The following is an 18,748-nucleotide window of genomic DNA, read 5'->3' on the forward strand; positions in this document are numbered from 1 at the left end:
ATCCGGGATCCTATTTATAGTCTCAAGCTCATTAGCATAACGCAACTTTAACTATTCATGAAAATCGCAAATGAAATGAAATAAATATATTTGCTCTCAAGCTTAGACTTTTGTTAACAACACTGTCAACTCAGATTTTCAAAATATGCTTTTCAACCATAGCTAAACAAGCATTTGTGTAAGAGTATTGATAGCTAGCATAGCTATAAGCCTAGAATTCAGACAGCAACATTTTCACAAAAACAAGAAAACCATTCAAATAAAATCATTTACCTTTGAAGAACTTCAGATGTTTTCAATGAGGAGACTCTCAGTTAGATAGCAAATGTTCAGTTTTTCAAAAAATATTATTTGTGTAGGACAAATCGCTCCGTTTTGTTCAAAAGCCTGTATCCAGTTATAGCCTCAAGCTCATTCGCATAACGTAACGTTAACTATTTATGAAAATCGCAAATGAAATGAAATGAATGTGCTAGCTCTCAAGCTTAGCCTTTTCTTAACAACACTGTCATCTCAGATTTTCAAAATATGCTTTTGAACCATAGCAAAACAAGCATTTGTGTAAGAGTATCGTCAACCATTTTGAAAAGAAGGTCGACGACATCCGATCCTCGTTTGCTAAGTCAAACGACACCGCTGGTTCTGCTCACACTGCCCTACCCTGTGCTCTGACCTCTTTCTCCCCTCTCTCTCCAGATGAAATCTCGCTTCTTGTGACGACGGCCGCCCAACAACCTGCCCATCAAACCCTATCCCCTCCTCTCTTCTCCAGACCATTTCCGGAGACCTTCTCCCTTACCTCACCTCGCTCATCAACTCATCCCTGACCGCTGGCTACGTCCCTTCCGTCTTCAAGAGAGCGGCCGAGTTGCACCCCTTTCTGAAAAAACCTACCTCGATCCCTCCGATGTCAACAACTACAGACCAGTATCCCTTCTTTCTTTTCTCTCCAAAACTCTTGAACGTGCCATCCTTGGCCAGCTCTCCCGCTATCTCTCTCAGAATGACCTTCTTGATCCAAATCAGTCAGGTTTCAAGACTAGTCATTCAACTGAGAATGCTCTTCTCTGTATCACGGAGCGCTCCGCACTGCTAAAGCTAACTCTCTCTCCTCTGCTCTCATCCTTCTAGACCTATCGGCTGCCTTCGATACTGTGAACCATCAGATCCTCCTCTCCACCCTCTCCGAGTTGGGCATCTCCGGCCTTGGCCCACGCTTGGTTGCGTCCTACCTGACAGGTCGCTCCTACCAGGTGGCGTGGCGAGAATCTGTCTCCTCGCCACGCTCTCACCACTGGTGTCCCCCAGGAGCTCTGTTCTAGGCCCTCTCCTATTCTCGCTATACACCAAGTCACTTGGCTCTGTCATAACCTCACATGGTCTCTCCTATCATTGCTATGCAGACGACACACAATTAATCTTCTCCTTTCCCCCTTCTGATGACCAGGTGGCCCGAATCGCATCTCTGCATGTCTGGCAGACATATCCCAGTGTGGATGTGGGATCACCACCTCAAGCTGAACCTCGGCAAGCGGAGCTGCTCTTCCTCCCGGGGAAGGACTGCCCATTCCATGATCTCGCCATCACGGTTGACAACTCCATTGTGTCTCCTCCCAGAGCGCTAAGAACCTGGCGTGATCCTGGACAACACCCTGTCGTTCTCAACCAACATCATGGCGGTGGCCCGTTCCTGTAGGTTCATGCTCTACAACATCACGGGAGTACGACCCTGCCTCACACAGGAAGCGGTGCAGGTCTAATCCAGGCACTTGTCATCTCCCGTCTGGATTACTGCAGCTCGCTGTTGGCTGGGCTCCCTGCCTGTGCCATTAAACCCCTACAACTCATCCAGAATGCCGCAGCCCGTCTGGTGTTCAACCTTCCCAAGTTCTCTCACGTCACCCCGCTCCTCCGCTCTCTCCACTGGCTTCAGTTGAAGCTCGCATCCGCTACAAGACCATGGTGCTTGCCTACGGAGCTGTGAAGGGGAACGGCACATAGTACCTCCAGGCTCTGATCAGGCCCTACACCCAAGCAAGGGCACTGCGTTCATCCACCTCTGGCCTGCTCGCCTCCCTACATTGAGGAAGTACAGTTCCCGCTCAGCCCAGTCAAAACTGTTCGCTGCTCTGGCCCCCCAATGGTGGACAAACTCCCTCACGCCAGGACAGCGGAGTCAATCACCACCTTCCGGAGACACCTGAAACCCCACCTCTTCAAGGAATACCTAGGATAGGATAAGTAATCCTTCTCACCACCCCCTTAATGATTTAGATGCACTATTGTAAAGTGGCTGTTCCACTGATGTCAGAAGGTGAATTCACCAATTTGTAAGTCGCTCTGGATAAGAGCGTCTGCTAAATGACTTAAATGTAATGTAAATGTAATAGCTAGCGTAGCATTTAGCGTAGCATTTAGCGGGCAACATTTGCACAAAAACCAGAAAAGGATTCAAATAAAATCATTTACCTTTGAAGAACTTTGGATGTTTTCAATGAGGAGACTCTCAGTTACATAGCAAATGTTCAGTTTTTCCTGAAAGATTTTCTGTTTAGGAGAAATCGCTCTGTTTTGTACATCACGTTTGGGTACCAAAAAAACTACGAAAATTCAGTCATCAAAACAGCGAACTCTTTTCCAAATTAACTCCATAATATCAACTGAAACACGGCAAACGTTGTTTAGAATCAATCCTCAAGGTGTTTTTCACATATCTCTTCATTGATATATCGTTCGTGGATGTCTACTTTCTCCTGTGAATCGCTTGGAAAAATACTTGCAGCTGAAGATGACGCACCAATTTCGACGGAGGACACCGGGCGGACACCTGGCAAATGTAGTCTCTTATGGTCAATCTTCCAATGATATGCCTACAAATACGTCACAATGCTGCAGACACCTTGGGGAAACGATAGATCGGGCAGGCTCATTCCTTGCGCATTCACAGCCATATAAGGAGACAATGAGAAACAGAGCCTCAAAAATCCTGCTCATTTCCTGTTTGAAGTTTCATCTTGGTTTCGCCTGTAGCATCAGTTCTGGGGCACTCACAGACAATATCTTTGCAGTTTTGGAAATGTCAGAGTGTTCTCTTTCCAAAGCTGTCAATTATATGCATAGTCAAGCATATTTTTTTGTGACAAAATATTGCGCTTAAAACGGGCACGTTTAAGAGGTTAATAACAATGTGGGTCGACACACAAGTTAACATCCCTATCTTATTACATACATTTCACACTTATGTCAGTATTCATATTTAATATAGGCAACATTTATTATACTTATCCAGGTTGTGGATGAACACGTTGTTTGTTTGTTCTGTTCCTCTCTCTCTCCATCTCTGTAGCTTCCGGGTATGCTGGATAAGGACCCGAGCTAAGGGAATCGGGCTGACTTTGTAGTGCCTGTCCCAAATGGCTCATTAATGTAAATGGGTATATTGAAAGACACTGTCAGTAGTGATGTAATTTTGTAAATGTTAGGTTGTGATATTGTTTCACAAACGTGTTGCAATGTGTGTACTTTAGTATGTTTAGTTAAATGAAAAATGTAGTTTTGTATAGGTAATTGTTTAATTAATAGGTGTTAATTGTTCTGAGGGGAGGGGCTAGCCCTACAAAAAGAGCCTCTCTTTCAGTTCATGGAGAGGCCATTTTGGATTGAGTTGTTGATGGGGAAGCATTGTGTTTAGCTGTCCCATAAGGTATATGTTCGATGGCAGTATTGTGGTTTTTGTTCCAGAATCACTATGTAAATAAACACCCTTGAAGCACAGAAGACCTTTTGAGGCTCCGCCATCTTTTTATTTTGATAGAGGTTATGTTTTCCAGTTTAGCCTCCTCTATGTGATAGACTGTGAAGACAACTAAGGGCAGGGTATACGAGGTTGAGCAGACGACAGTCGATCACGAGCCTGATTGGAAATGCTCAAATTTCATTCAAGATGCCAGAACATCCGAATATGTGGGATCCAGGAGGACACTGAGAAAGGAAAACCCACTGAATTAGTCTCGGAGCTGATACCGGCCCTGCTGGGGAAGGAACACTTCAAAACGGCCATCCTGATTGACCACAGAAACGAATCCGGCCAAGGCGCACCACCAAAGGCCATTCATTGTACTGCTGCACTATCCCCAGACCAGGGATCTCATCCTCAAGCTGGCTCGTCAAAAGTTCCCCCTTAGCTACAACGGAGCCAGGATGTCTCTCTACCCGGATCTTACGGAAAGAGTATGATGAGTTACACAAGAAATGCAGGACGGTCAACATCTGATATTGATTCTTCTTCCCAGCCTGGTTTATTAAGGTGACAGTCGAGGGATCAACACGTACGTTTGACAACCCAAAAGAGGCAGATCTGTTCATGTCAAGCAACCTCCCTGGCCGAGGATATAGAACTGCTGTGTCAACCGGCTATGTGGCCAAATACAGCCCAGGAATGTGTTTGAATTTCCTGCCTATGTCTGTTCGATCAGAAGATAGGAAATTGTGGCTTATAATGATGGGTGAGATGTTATTGCTTATATAGCATTGTTTAGCCTATCATGTTTAAGCCCACTCACCCCTAAACGTGAGCGTTAATTGTTATTACATATTAAATATTTGATTATATGAGGAGTATCTAGACAAGTTAGTTCAGTCTTTCTGTCTAGACACCCTAAGGTTTGTGTGTTAGTCAAGGAGTGCTTCATTTGGGGAAGTCACTCAGTAATGGGAGGGGGGATGGGTTCTGTGTTTTATGTTAACTTTTAATACAGGTTGTGTAAACGGTGTGAAATGGCTAGCTAGTTAGCAGGATGCATGCTAATAGCGTTTAAAATCGGTGATGACACTCGCTCTGAGACCTTGTTAGTAGTTGTTTCCTTTGCGCTGCAAGGTTCGCGGCTTTTGTGGAGCAATGGGTAACAATGCTTTGTGGGAGGCCATTTGGATGTGTGCAGAGGGTTCCTGGTTCGAGCCCAGGTTGGGGCGAAGAGAGGGACTGAAGCTATATTGTTGGAGCGAGCGGCCGCATCTACACCTCGGTCCGCAGGTAGTATAACTTTTTATAACTTTTCATTACATTTCGTTATAGTACAACGGTTTGATTTGTCTAATCTTAGCAATTTCTTCTTAGCCAGCTACATAGCCGTCTTTGTATCAACGACAATTGCATAATTATCGTATTTCGTCGTCCTAACGTATCTGCCCAGCAGCTAGCGAAGCAGCTAGCTAACATCCACTGTCCACTAGCACTGTAGAAACTATTACACTCAACTGAACGACTCGATTAGTGTAGTGTCAGCTAGCTACATAGTTGTCTTCGTATCCAAGATAATTGTGCAGTTTAGAGTGTGTAGACTTAGAGTGATTATCTTAATTTACCGAGGTTAGCTAGCCAGCTATTTGTCGTCCTTAACGTAGGAAATGCTGCTAGCTAGCTAGCCAACAGCTAGCCAACCTCTACCGAATTGAACTCCAACTACCCGGTCAACATTCCGCGTCGTTCCACAGGTAGTATCACATTTTCATTTCACTTCATTACAGTACAGCGGTTTGATTTGTTTGATCGTAGCTAGCCAGCTACATAGCCGTCTTTGTATCTAAGACAATTGTGTAGCCTAGAGCGATTTTCTAGGTTAGCTGGCCAGCTATTGTCGTTCTTCTAACGTAGCTAGCCAGCTAGCCCCGAATAGCAGCACTGTAGTAACTATTACAGTACAACGGTTTGTTTTGTTTGATCGTAGCTAGCTAGCTACATAGCCGTCTTTGTATCTAAGACAATTGTGTAGCCTAGAGCGATTTTCTAGGTTAGCCAGCCAGCTATTGTCGTTCTTTTAAAGTAGGAGACGCAATCAACCTTGCTAGCTAGCCAGCTAGCCCCGAATAGCAGCACTGTAGAAACTATTACACTCGTTGAGACGACTTGATTAGTGTAGTGTCAACATCGCAGCCACTACCAGCTAGCCTACTCCAGCAGTACTGTTTCATTTCAATCATTTTAGTCAATAAGATTCTTGCTACGTAAGCTTAACTTTCTGAACATTCGGGACGTGTAGTCCACTTGTCATTCAATCTCCTTTGCATTAGCGTAGCCTCTTCTGTACCCTGTTAACTATGTGTCTATCTATCCCTGTTCTCTCCTCTCTGCACAGACCATACAAACGCTCCACACCCCGCGTGGCCGCGGCCACCTAATCTGGTGGTCCCAGCGCGCACGACCCACGTGGAGTTCCTGGTCTCCGGTAGCCTCTGGAACTGCCGATCTGCGGCCAACAAGGCAGAGTTCATCTCAGCCTATGCCTCCCTCCAGTCCCTCGACTTCCTGGCACTGACGGAAACATGGATCACCACAGATAACACTGCTACTCCTACTGCTCTCTCTTCGTCCGCCCACGTGTTCTCGCACACCCGAGAGCTTCTGGTCAGCGGGGTGGTGGCACCGGGATCCTCATCTCTCCCAAGTGGTCATTCTCTCTCTCCCCCTTACCCATCTATCTATCGCCTCCTTTGAATTCCATGCTGTCACAGTTACCAGCCCTTTCAAGCTTAACATTCTTATCATTTATCGCCCTCCAGGTTCCCTCGGAGAGTTCATCAATGAGCTTGATGCCTTGATAAGCTCCTTTCCTGAGGACGGCTCACCTCTCACAGTCCTGGGCGACTTTAACCTCCCCACGTCTACCTTTGACTCATTCCTCTCTGCCTCCTTCTTTCCACTCCTCTCCTCTTTTGACCTCACCCTCTCACCTTCCCCCCTACTCACAAGGCAGGCAATACGCTCGACCTCATCTTTACTAGATGCTGTTCTTCCACTAACCTCACTGCAACTCCCCTCCAAGTCTCCGACCACTACCTTGTATCCTTTTCCCTCTCGCTCTCATCCAACACTTCCCACACTGCCCCTACTCGGATGGTATCGCGCCGTCCCAACCTTCGCTCTCTCTCCCCCGCTACTCTTTCCTCTTCCATCCTTTCATCTCTTCCCTCTGCTCATACCTTCTCCAACCTTTCTCCTGACTCTGCCTCCTCAACCCTCCTCTCTTCCCTTTCTGCATCCTTTGACTCTCTATGTCCCCTATCCTCCAGGCCGGCTCGGTCCTCCCCTCCCGCTCCGTGGCTCGATGACTCATTGCGAGCTCACAGAACAGAGCTCCGGGCAGCCGAGCGGAAATGGAGGAAAACTTCGCCTCCCTGCGGACCTGGCATCCTTTCACTCCCTCCTCTCTACATTTTCCTCCTCTGTCTCTGCTGCTAAAGCCACTTTCTACCACTCTAAATTCCAAGCATCTGCCTCTAACCCTAGGAAGCTCTTTGCCACCTTCTCCTCCCTCCTGAATCCTCCTCCCCCTCCCCCCTCCTCCCTCTCTGCAGATGACTTCGTCAACCATTTTGAAAAGAAGGTCGGCGACATCCGATCCTCGTTTGCTAAGTCAAACGACACCGCTGGTTCTGCTCACACTGCCTACCCTGTGCTCTGACCTCTTTCTCCCCTCTCTCTCCAGATGAAATCTCGCTTCTTGTGACGACGGCCGCCCAACAACCTACCCGCTCGACCCTATCCCCTCCCTCTCTCCTCCAGACCATTTCCGGGGACCTTCTCCCTTACCTCACCTCGCTCATCAACTCATCCCTGACCGCTGAGCGCTACGTCCCTTCCGTCTTCAAGAAGGCGAGAGTTGCACCCCTTCTGAAGAAACCTACACTCGATCCCTCCGATGTCAACAACTACAGACCAGTATCCCTTCTTTCTTTTCTCTCCAAAACTCTTGAACGTGCCGTCCTTGGCCAGCTCTCCCGCTATCTCTCTCAGAATGACCTTCTTGATCCAAATCAGTCAGGTTTCAAGACTAGTCATTCAACTGAGACTGCTCTTCTCTGCATCACGGAGCGCTCCGCACTGCTAAAGCTAACTCTCTCTCCTCTGCTCTCATCCTTCTAGACCTATCGGCTGCCTTCGATACTGTGAACCATCAGATCCTCCTCTCCACCCTCTCCGAGTTGGGCATCTCCGGCGCGGCCCACGCTTGGATTGCGTCTACCTGACAGGTCGCTCCTACCAGGTGGCGTGGCGGAAATCTGTCTCCTCGCCACGCGCTCTCACCACTGGTGTCCCCCAGGGCTCTGTTCTAGGCCCTCTCCTATTCTCGCTATACACCAAGTCACTTGGCTCTGTCATAACCTCACATGGTCTCTCCTATCATTGCTATGCAGGCGACACACAATTAATCTTCTCCTTTCCCCCTTCTGACCAGGTGGCGAATCGCATCTCTGCATGTCTGGCAGACATATCAGTGTGGATGACGGATCACCACCTCAAGCTGAACCTCGGCAAGGCGGAGCTGCTCTTCCTCCCGGGGAAGGACTGCCCGTTCCATGATCTCGCCATCACGGTTGACAACTCCATTGTGTCCTCCTCCCAGAGCGCTAAGAACCTTGGCGTGATCCTGGACAACACCCTGTCGTTCTCAACCAACATCATGGCGGTGGCCGTTCCTGTAGGTTCATGCTCTACAACATCCATGAGTGACCCTGCCTCACACAGGAGGGAGCGGCGCAGGTCCTAATCCAGGCACTTGTCATCTCCCGTCTGGATTACTGCAACTCGCTGTTGGCTGGGCTCCCTGCCTGTGCCATTAAACCCCTACAACTCATCCAGAACGCCGCAGCCCGTCTGGTGTTCAACCTTCCCAAGTTCTCTCACGTCACCCCGCTCCTCCGCTCTCTCCACTGGCTTCCAGTTGAAGCTCGCATCCGCTACAAGACCATGGTGCTTGCCTACGGAGCTGTGAGGGGGAACGGCACCGCAGTACCTCCAGGCTCTGATCCAGGCCCTACACCCAAGCAAGGGCACTGCGTTCATCCACCTCTGGCCTGCTCGCCTCCCTACCATTGAGGAAGTACAGTTCCCGCTCAGCCCAGTCAAAACTGTTGCTCTCTGGCCCCCAATGGTGGAACAAACTCCCTCACGACGCCAGGACAGCGGAGTCAATCACCACCTTCCGGAACACCTGAAACCCCACCTCTTCCAAGGAATACCTAGGATAGGATAAGTAATCCTTCTCACCCCCCCCCTTAATGATTTAGATGCACTATTGTAAAGTGGCTGTTCCACTGGATGTCAGAAGGTGAATTCACCAATTTGTAAGTCGCTCTGGATAAGAGCGTCTGCTAAATGACTTAAATGTAAATGTAATGTAAATGTTACAGGTGCATAACATGCTCCCACACGGCAGGATGTTGTTGTTTTGGGTTTTGTATGACAGCAACAATTTATATTTTTTATTTCACCTTTATTTAACCACGTAGGCTAGTTGAGAACAAGTTCTCATTTGCAACTGTGACCTGGCCAAGATAAAGCAAAGCAGTGTGAACAGACAACACAGAGTTACACATGGAGTAAACAATAAACAAGTCAATAACACAAACAAGTCAATGACACAGTCGAGAAAATACAGTCTATATACAGTGTGTGTAAAAGGCATGAGGAGGTAGGCAATAAATAGGCCGTAGGAGCGAATAATTTCAATTTAGCAGATTAACACTGGAGTAATAAATGAGCAGATGATGAGGTGCAAGTAGAAATACTGGTGTGCAAAAGAGCAGAAAAGTAAATACAATTAAAACAGTATGGGGATGAGGTAGGTAGATTGGGTGGGCTATTTACAGATGGACTATGTACAGCTGCAGCGATCGGTTAGCTGCTCAGATAGCAGATGTTTAAAGTTGGTGAGGGAAATAAGTCTCCAAATTCAGCAATTTTTGCAATTCGTTCCAGTCACTGGCAGCAGAGAACTGGAAGGAAAGGCGGCCAAATGAGGTGTTGGCTATGGGGATGATCAGTGAGATATACCTGCTGGAACGTGTGCTACGGGTTGGTGTTGTTATCGTGACCAGTGAACTGAGTTAATTAAGGCAGAGCTTTTCCTAGCATAGACTTATAGATGACCTGGAGCCAGTGGGTCTGGCGACGAATATGTAGCGAGGTCCAGCCGACTAGAGCATACAGGTCGCAGTGGTGGGTGCAATAAAGTGATTTGGTAACAGAACGGATGGCACTGTGATAGACTGCATCCAGTTTGCTGAGTAGAGTGTTGGAAGCTATTTTGTAAATGACATCGCTGAAGTCGAGGATCGGTAGGATAGTCAGTTTTACTATGGTAAGTTTGGCGGTGTGAGTGAAGGAGGCTTTGTTGCGAAATAGAAAGCCGATTCTAGATTTGATTTTGAATTGGAGATGAATTGGAGATGTTTAATATGAGTCTTGAAGGAGAGTTTACAGTCTAGCCAGACACCTAGGTATTTATAGTTGTCCACATATTCTAGGTTGGAACCGTCAAGGGTGGTGATGCTAGTTGGGTAGGCGGGTGCGGGAAGCAAATGGTTGAAAAGCATGCATTTGGTTTTACTGGCGTTTAAGAGCAGTTGGAGGCCATGGAAGGAGTGTTGTATGGCATTGAAGCTCGTTTGGAGGTTAGTTAGCACAGTGTCCAAGGAAGGGCCAGAAGTATACAGAATGGTGTCGTCTGCGTAGAGGTGGATCAGGGAATCACCCGCAGCAAGAGCAACATCATTGATATATACAGAGAAAAGAGTCTGTCCGAGAATTGAAACCTGTGGTACCCCCATAGAGACTGCCAGAGGTCCGGACAACATGCCCTCCGATTTGACACACTGAACTCTGTCTGCAAAGTAGTTGGTGAACCAGGCGAGGCAATCATTTGAGAAACCAAGGCTGACGAGTCTGCCGATGACCCCTAAACCTATCCCCTAAACCTAACTCTAACTCCTAGCCCTAACCCATCCATCTCTCATCACTCTCTCCAGGGATGCAGTCGTCGGAAAAACCAAGGCTATTGAAACTGCCGATAAGAATACGATGATTGACAGAGTCGAAAGTCTTGGCCAGGTCAATGAAGACGGCTGCACAGTATTGTTTTTCATCGATGGCGGTTATGATATTGTTTAGTACCTTGAGCGTGGCTGAGGTGCACCCGTGACCGGCTTGGAAGCCGGATTACACAGCGGAGAAGGTACGGTGGGATTCGAAATGGTCAGTGATATGTTTATTAACTTGGCTTTCAAAGACTTTAGATAGGCAGGGCAGGATGTATATAGGTCTGTAACAGTTTGGGTCTAGGGTGTCACCCCCTTTGAAGAGGGGGATGACTGCGGCAGCTTTCCAATCTTTAGGGACCTCTGACGATACGGAAGAGAGGTTGAACAGGCTGGTAATAGGGGTTGCAACAATGGCGGCGGATAGTTTTAGAAAGAGAGGGTCCAGATTGTCTAGCCCAGCTGATTTGTACTGGTCCAGGTTTTGCAGCTCTTTCAGAACATCTGCTGTCTGGATATGGGTGAAGGAGAAGCTGGGGAGGCTTGGGCGAGTAGCTTCGGGGAGGACAGAGCTGTTGGCCGGGGTAGCAGTAGCCAGGAGGAAGGCATGGCCTGCCGTTGAGAAATGTTTATTGACATTTTCGATTATCATGTATTTATCAGTGGTGACCATGTTACCTAGCCTCAGTGCAGTGGGCAGCTGGGAGGAGGGGCTCATGTTCTCCATGGACTTTACACTGTCCCAAAACTTTTTGGAGTTAGAGCTACAGGATGTGAATTTCTGTTTGAAAAAGCTAGCATTTGCTTTCCTGACTGACTGCGTGTATTGGTTCCTGACTTCCCTGAACAGTTGCATATCACGGGGACTATTCAATGCTAGTTCGACGCTATGACAGTAAACCACCAGATGTTTTTGCGCTGGTCGAGGGCAGTCAGGTCTGGAGTGAAACAAGGGCTATATCTGTTTTTAGTTCTGCATTGTTTTGAACATGCTTACCTAAGATGGTGAGGAAATTCCTTTTATAGAGCAACCAGGCATCCTCAACTGACGGGATGAGGTCAATATCCTTCCAGGATACCCGGGGCAGGTTGATTAGAAAGGCCTGCTCGCGGAAGTGTTTAGGGAGGGTTTGCCAGTGGTGAGGGGTGGTCATTTGACCGCAGACCCATAGCGGATACAGGCAATGAGGCAGTGATCACTGAGATCCTGATTGAAAACAGAGGAGGTGTGTTTGGAGGGCAAGTTGGTTAGGACAATATCTATGAGGGTGCCCATGTTAACGGATTTAGGGTTGTACCTGATGGGTTCCTTAATAATTTGTGTGAGATTGAGGGCATCTAGCTTAGATTGTAGGACTGCTGGGGTGTAAGCATATCCCAGTTTAGGTCACCTAACAGAACAAACTCTGAAGCTAGATGGGGGCGATCAATTCAGAAATGGTGTCCAGGGCACAGCTGGGAGCGGAGTGGGGGTCGATCACAGGCGGCAACAGTGAGAGACTTATTTCGGGAGAGGTTAATTTTTAAAATTAGAAGTTCAAACTGTTTGGGTATAGACCTGGAAAGTATGACAGAACATCTCTGCAGTAGATTGCAACTCTTCCCCCTTTGGCAGTTCTAGTTTTATTTTTTTATTATTTTTTATTTTACCTTTATTTTACTAGGCAAGTCAGATTCTTATTTTCAATGACGGCCTAGGAACAGTGGGTTAACTGCCTATTCAGGGGCAGAACGACAGATTTTGTACCTTGTCAGCTCGGGGATTGGAACTTGCAACCTTTCGGTTATTAGTCCAATGCTCTAACCACTAGGCTACACTGCTGCCCCTATCTTAACGGAAAATGTTATAGCTGGGTATGGAAATCTCAGAATTGTTGGTGGCCTTGTCGTGGAAATTTCCTGTATTTACCAAATCATGAGAGAAAACCACACACAAGTCAGAGTTATCAATTCTCTGAGAGTCCCTTACACATTGCAACTGAGATCCTTTATAGCAAAGACACACATAGCCAGCCAGCATTGGCCATAATTTATCGTCCATCTTTGTCTCCTAAACTATGTTCTTTTCTCAAACTCAGAACCATAAAACAAATCCTCATATCAACAGGCATATTCATAAGTTGACAATCTGCACCTGTGGGGTTCAGAATCTACAACGCGTGGTTCCCAAGCCAGGGCTTTAATTCGCTGGCCCGCCAGGGAAGCTCTCTTATCTTGTAGCCAGTATGGTCAATCAGGAAGTTCACGCATCCTTTTTTAGTCTTCTTAGAGATAACTAATCCATATTTAACTAATCCATATTTACAAGGTATCCAGCATAACTATTTCTGCTGATCTAGGGTAACTATTTCAAGCATGTCAAAGTATGTATTATATGGGGTAATACACTTTATTTTTTTATATATTTTTCATCGGTCAAGTGTCGTGGAAATTTCCTCTATTTACCAAATCATGAGAGAAAACCACACACAAGTCAGAGTTATCACAAAGTCCATCTTTAATTATATTAGCTCTATCACAACCCTGTGACTCTCAGATCAATTCAGTATCTATCAATGAATTCTCTGAGAGTCCCTCACACATTGTTACTGAGATCCTTTATAGCAAAGACACACATAATTTATCGTTCAGCTTTGCGCTCTTCTCAAACTCAGAACCATAAACAAATCCTCCATATCAACAGGCATATATCAAATCCATCCTATCTTGACAAGATCACAGATACACATTGACTGGCACACAAACATTGTGGAGCCAAGAGATACACGCTTGACCTCTCCCCTCTCTGCGGCCCAAGTAACTTAGTCCTGACAGAGAACGGATAACTGCAACCCGGCCACAGTATTATACAATAATAAACATTCTGATGAGAAGTAACTTACAAACATATGATGAATATAAAACATCTTACCGATGTTACCAACTAATTCTGATTATTCCCCAACAGCCTTCCTAAGCCAGGATTCAGACACGGCCAGGACATCAGGGTTTGAGCGGAGTGTGCTAAAGCAGTGAGTAAAACAAACTTAGGGAGGAGACTTCTGATGTTAACATGCATGAAACCAAAGCTTTTTCGATCACAGAAGTCAACAAATGAGGATGCCTGGGGACACGCGGTGCCTGGGTTTACCTCCACATCACCCGAGGAACAGAGGAGGAGTAGAAACTTGGTCGCAGAGAGCATTGTGGACAAAGAATAAAAGGAGCAGATTTCTGGGGGTGGTAGAATAGATTCAGGGCATAATGTGCAGACAGGGGTATGGTGAGGTGCGGGTACAGTGGGGGTAAGCCCAGGCACTGAGTGATGATAAGAGAGATTGTATCTCTGGATAAGCTGGTTGTAATGGGTGGGGTCACCGCATGTTTAGGAGGTGGGACAAAGGAGGTATCAGAGGTATAATGAGTGGAACTAGGGGTTCCATTGTAAACTAAAACAATGATAACTAACCTAAACAGCAGTATACAAGGCATATTGACATATGAGAGAGACATACAGCGAGGCATAGCGTAATCACTGGTGTTGATTAGGAGAGCTAGCTTAGAAAACCACAACAGCTAATCAGCTAAAACAGCAACTGGTAAAATGGCAATTTATGGGCAGAGGGTCGGCTAACTACAGACAGAGCCTGAGTTTGCGGCTGAGACCGGCAGATAAAAAATTAAAAATAAATAAATAAAAATAAATCAATCAATATATAAACAGAAAGTCCCTCTTTGCCATGCAAATGAACTGAATCCCCAAAAATATTTCCACTGCATTTCAGCCCTGCCACAAAAGGACCAGCTGACATCGTGTCAGTGATTATCTCGTTAACCCAGGTGTGAGTGTTGACGAGGACAAGGCTGGAGATGACTTTGTCATGCTGATTGAGTTCGAAAAACAGACTGGAAGCTTCAAAATGAGGTTGGTGCTTGGAATCATTGTTCTTCCTTTGTCAACCATGGTTACCTGCAAGAAAACACGTGCCATCATCATTGCTTTGCACAAAAAGGGCTTCACAGGCAAGGATATTGCTGACAGTAAGATTGCACCTAAATCAACCATTTATCGGATCATCAAGAACTTCAAGGAGAGCGGTTCAATTGTTGTGAAGAAGGCTTCAGGGTGCCCAAGAAAGTCCAGCAAGTGCCAGGACCGTCTTCTAAAGTTGATTCAGCTGCGGGATCAGGGAACCACCAGTACAGAGCTTGCTCAGAAATGGCAGCATGCAGGTGTGAGTGTATCTGCATGCACAGAGGGGCAAAGACTTTTGGAGGATGGCCTGGTGTCAAGAAGGGCAGCAAAGAAGCCACTTCTCTCCAAGAAAAACATCAGGGACAGACTGATATTCTGCAAAAAGTACAGGGATTGGACTGCTGAGGACTGGGGTAAAGTCATTTTCTCTGATGAATCCCCTTTCCGATTGTTTGGGGCATCCGTAAAAAATCTTGTCCGGAGAAGACAAGGTAAGCGCTACCATCAGTCCTGTGTCATGCCAACAGTAAAGCATCCTGAGACCATTCATGAGTGGGGTTGCTGCTCAGCCAAGGGAGTGGGCTCACTCACAATTTTGCCTAAGAACACAGCCATGAATAAAGAATGGTACCAACACATCCTCCAAGAGCAACTTCTCCCAACCATCCCGGAACTGTTTGTTGACGAACAATGCCTATTCCAGCATAATGGAGTACCTTTCCATAAGGCAAAAGTGATAACTAAGTGGCTCGGGGAACAAAACATCGATATTTTGGGTCCATGGCCAGGAAACTCCCCAGACCTTAATCCCATTGAGAACTTGTGGTCAATACTCAAGAGGCGGGTGGACAAACAAAACCCCACAAATTCTGACAAACTGCAAGCATTGATTATTCAAGAATGGGCTGCCATCAATGTGGCCCAGAAGTGAATTGACAGCATGCGGGTTGATGCAGGGCGGATTGCAGAGGACTTGAAAAAGAAGGGTCAACACTGCACATATTGTCTCTTTGCATCCACTTCATGTAATTGTCAATAAAAGCCTACGAAACGCTTGTAATTATACTTCAGTATCTGTCAAAAATATATAAAGACACTGAAGCAGCAACATTTGTGGAAATTAATATTTGTGCCATTCTCAAATCTTTTGGCCATGACTGTATTGCACCAGTCTAGCTCCACTTATGTTACGAATGTTTAAACATTCCAAAGAAAATGTCAAACTCCCGCAAACACTGTATGAGGCTACAGTGCTATGGCACTGATCCTGAAAAAAGATAGAGATTCCATGGAGATGTCGTCTTATCGCTCCGTGTCGTTAATCCCCATAGAAAATAAGGTGTTGACAAAGATATTGGCAAACCGATTGAAAGATATATTTCTGATATCAAACTGACCAGACAGGTTTTATCCCGGGCCGACATATACAGTGGCAAGAAAACTCATGTAAACCCTTTCAAATTACCTGGATTTCTGCATAAATTGGTCATCAAATTTGATCTTCATCTAAGTCACAACAATAGACACACATAGTGTGCTTATACTAATAACACACAAATTATTGTATTTTTCTTGTCTATATTGAAATCATAATTTAAACGTTCACAGTGTAAGTTGTAAAAAGTATGTGAACTCCTAGGCTAATGACTTCTCCAAAAGCTAATTGGAGTCAGGGCTAACCTGAAGTCCAATCAATGAGATGAGATTGGAGATGTTGGTTAGAGCTGCCTTGCACTGAGGGGCGGCAGGGTAGCCTAGTGGTTAGAGCGTTGGACTAGTAACCGAAAGGTTGCAAGTTCAAATCCTCGAGCTGACAAGGTACAAAATCTGTCATTCTGCCCCTGAACAGGCAGTTAACCCACTGTTCCTAGGCCGTCATTGAAAATAAGAATTTGTTCTTAACTGACTTGTCTAGTAAAAAAAAATGTGACTTGCAATTTCGCTTGAAAGGGTTGCAAAAGTATCTAGAAAAGCCTTGATGTTAATCAGTCTACGGTAAACAAATTGTCTAGAAATGGAGATGGAAAGATCAGCGCTGTTGCTACTCTCCATAGGAGTGGCCGTCCTGCAAAGATGTCTGCAAGAGCACAGAGCAGAATGCTCAATGATGTTAAGAAGAATCCTAGTGTCAGCTAAAGACTTACAGAAATCTCTAGTACATGCTAACATCTCTGTTGACAGTCAAGTAAAACACTAAACAAGAATGGAGTTCATGGGAGGACACCACAGAAGAAGCCACAGCTGTCAAAAAAACATTGCTGCACATCTGAAGTTTGCAAAAGTGCACCTGGATGTTCCACAGCTCTTCTGGCAAATATTATGTGGACAGATGAAACTACAGTTGAGTAGTTTGGAAGGAAAACACAACACAATGTGTGAAGAAAAAAAGGCACAGCACACCAACATCAAAACCTCATCCCAACTGTAAAGTTTGGTGTAGGGAGCATCATGGTTTGGGGCTGCTTTGCTGCCTCAGGGCCTGGTCATCATACTATCATCAACGGAAGAATGAATTCCCAAGTTTATCAAGACGTTCTACAGGAGAATGTTAGGCTATCTGTCCGTCAATTGAAGCTCAACAGAAGTTGGGTGCTGCAACAGACAACGACCCGAAACACAGAAGTAAATCAACAACAGAATGGCTTCAACAGAAGAAAGGCCTTCTGGAGTGGCCCAATCAGAGTCCTGACCTCAACCTGATTGAAATGCTGTGGCATGACCTCAAAAGAGCAATTCACACCAGTCATCCCAAGAACATTGTTGAATCGAAACAGTTTTGTAAAGAGGTTTTGTCCAAAATTCCTTCTGACCATTGTGCATTTCTGATCCGCAACTACAGAAAACGTTTGGTTGAGGTTATAGCTGCCGAAGGAGGGTCAAACAGTTATTAAAGCCACGGGTTCACATACTTTCCCAGCATGCACTGTGAATGTTTACATGGTGTGTTCAATAAAAGACAAGGCAGGGATAACAAGGGAGACATCATTTCAAAGAATCATTTATGCAAATACATGGCCTTCCTTACTTTAAACTACATGATTTGTCTCTGCACATGTTTTCCATCATATGTGGAAAATAAGACACTTATGACTCTAATCCAGTAATTTGGAATACTCTTAGGATCTGGAAACATATGAGGTATTTTCTTGACATACCCACTGTATACATTGACAGAATCATGCTTTCCACCCTGTATTGCGAATCACGAATCCCGCCGAAGGTGGTCCCTCGTCCTGTTTGGGCGGCGCTCGGCGTCCCAGGCCTACTAGTTGCCACCGCCCCTCTATTCTGTTTCAGTTTCAGTTTTGTCTGATTAGTTTCACCTGTTTCTTGTTTGGGTTTTGTTTTGGGCTATTTAAACCAGGTATGCCCTGTTTTGTGCGGGCTTGTTTTTCTGTTCGTGTGTGTGTGGACCTTTTTCTCCGGACCGTTTGGTCCTGGTTTTGGGCTGGTTAAAAGGTGATGCGCCTTAGTGATTGGCGTTGCTTGTTGTTCTGGATTAAAAGATCACGATTGAACTCTGCCCTCTGCTCTCTGCACCCAACTCCTCCACCCACTACTCCTAGAAGCCATGACATCAGTGTTTTCACAGTGGAGACGAAAAGGGGCTCAAAACAATTAGTAACTCATACATTGATGGTCAGTTAGCTTCATTTAAACAATTACAAGTTCAATGTAACATGCCAACAAAACATTTTTTCAGATTCCTCCAAAATCTGAAATTTCTTATCCCACAGTGTGGCATTAAGCCAAATAGTCTTACATTAGACAGCCTGATCCTTGTCAAACCCCATTCACAATGGTCGTTCTCTAGACTATATGATGTGCTACGGGCCCACATAGAGACACTATTAAAAGGGCTTGAGAACAAGAACTTGGGTCAGAAATCTCAGATGAGGACTGGGTAGAAGCTCTCAGGAATATAAACCACAGTTCAGGGAATGCCAGACACAACCTTGTACAGTTTAAGGTGATACA

General features: G+C 45.8%; 1 long non-coding RNA gene across 1 annotated transcript in view; it reads left to right on the top strand.

Moving 5' to 3' along the window:
- The window catches only part of LOC135551339 (uncharacterized), a 177,781-nt gene that overhangs the window by 109,676 nt on the left and 49,357 nt on the right, over positions 1-18,748 (top strand). Inside the window, exon 2 of the long non-coding RNA XR_010457286.1 lies at positions 13,763-13,826. This is a non-coding gene — a long non-coding RNA (uncharacterized LOC135551339). The remainder of the gene's footprint in view (positions 1-13,762; positions 13,827-18,748) is intronic.

The sequence above is a fragment of the Oncorhynchus masou genome, chromosome 13 (assembly GCF_036934945.1).
Source record: "Oncorhynchus masou masou isolate Uvic2021 chromosome 13, UVic_Omas_1.1, whole genome shotgun sequence".
NCBI classification, from domain to species: Eukaryota; Metazoa; Chordata; class Actinopteri; order Salmoniformes; family Salmonidae; genus Oncorhynchus; species Oncorhynchus masou.